Source organism: Brassica oleracea, chromosome C6 (genome assembly GCF_000695525.1).
Source record: "Brassica oleracea var. oleracea cultivar TO1000 chromosome C6, BOL, whole genome shotgun sequence".
Taxonomy (NCBI): domain Eukaryota; kingdom Viridiplantae; phylum Streptophyta; class Magnoliopsida; order Brassicales; family Brassicaceae; genus Brassica; species Brassica oleracea.
The window spans coordinates 9577049-9578901 of record NC_027753.1 but is presented as its reverse complement, the minus strand read 5'-3'; positions in this window follow the sequence as shown (position 1 = coordinate 9578901).

Genomic DNA, 1853 nt, shown 5'->3' with positions numbered 1-1853 from the left:
ATGCGCTCCAAACATGGGCACTTTCCGACATACCGTTGACTCCGGGGTCCTTCCCGAGAGAATCACTTCTCGACAACTTCGACTATCTACTTCTCCGTGCAAAAAAGAACGGAACCCCTGAAAATGTGCTGGCTCGATTCCCATGGATCTTATGGTTCATATGGAAATTTAGGAACGAGAAAACTTTTAACGGCAACCATATTCATCCGGCAGACACAATTTCACACGCAACTAAAGAGGAGAAGAACTAGCGGGTGGCACAAGTAATAGCGGAAAAGGAAGGTAACGGAGGAAACCGGAACTCAAATAACGAAAATTTGGAGAATGAGTCACCACTACCTAGATGCCAAGTGGGCGCATCCTAGGTGACAAATTCAACGATTTCTGGAGGAGGTTTTGTTTCTGATATGGCACCTGAAACACATATGTATGGTTCCATCGGGATGTACAAGTCCTCTCTCCCTTGCATGCAGATTTCACTATCTTGCTCTATGCAATGAAAAGCTCTTTGCAGCTAGGATTGACATCAATATTCTTTGAATCAGACTGTCTTCAGCTTGTTAAGCTGATCAATGGTGAAGAAGATTGGCAAGCAATGGCTTCAGAATAGAATGAATTCATTCATATTTTACCAGCGTTTACTGAATTTTCTATTTCTTTTATCGTTAGAGAATGCAAGGGCGGACCTTCTTGCGAAAGGTGCTCGCTTGCAAAACTTTATATTCTCCTATGTCAACTCTGAAATTCTGGGATGGTTAGCCCAAAAATCTAAGCTATTCCTTCTGAATTTAATAATACATGGTGTCTGTCGTCAAAAAAAAAACAAAAACAAAAACAAAGAGTAGATCATTTCTAAACTAGCCAAATCAAAAGACCCAACACTCTAAACGATTTCAATACAAATCTGATAAAGAAACTAGAGAATAAGATTGAGAAGAACTAAATCCTCGCCTAATCTACTGCCGAAGAGGAAGTAAGAGGAAAACCATATTAAACTGCTTTCCGGAAAGCTTGAACGCACTGAAACCGACCAGCATCAAAAGAATATGAAGTTGCGGTCTTCTACAAGACTATTAAATAAAATAATATTTAAAACTATAAATTATGAAATATAATATTATTATTAACCAAAAATATTAGTATATTAAACTACTCCTGATTACAATGATTATAAAATTATACTCTCAACATTGATTCAATAGATTTACGCAAAGAAAAAGTTTAAACACCAACAGAAAAAATATATAACAAAGAAAAAAAAAATTCTCTCAGATAACTCATTTTAAAATAATTTTCACAAAAAAACTCCAAGGAGAAAAATGACGGTAAAATATATGTCTACCATTTCCTTATAGATATACAAATATAAATAAGCAAAACTAAGAAAAGTAAACTTTTACTTATATAGTTTCGAATTATATGTTCAAATTTGAATTTTTTTTATAAAAATTTTCAAATTTTCTTTTCCAAATTTTTCTTATTGAAATTCAACAATGATTTTGAAACTATTTTTAAATTTTTATTTTTAAATTTTAATATTTTTTTGTCATCAATGTTTTTTTGTTTTTTTTTAATTCTAAACCCCACCCCTAAAATCCACCATTTAATTTTAAACATTGAGTCTCTATTAATTAATCCTATGAGTATAATTATATATTTATCCTTTAATAAAACAATTTTTGATCATTTTCGTACCCGATGATCTTTTGTATAAATAAATTTAAAAAATCTATATTTCTCAACGAAAGAATATGGAAATAGTCTTACTTAAAATAGCGTTAAAGACCTTTATTCATGAGCAAGCGACAAAATAAATCACAAAACAACGAACCATGAGCTATATATACCCCCCC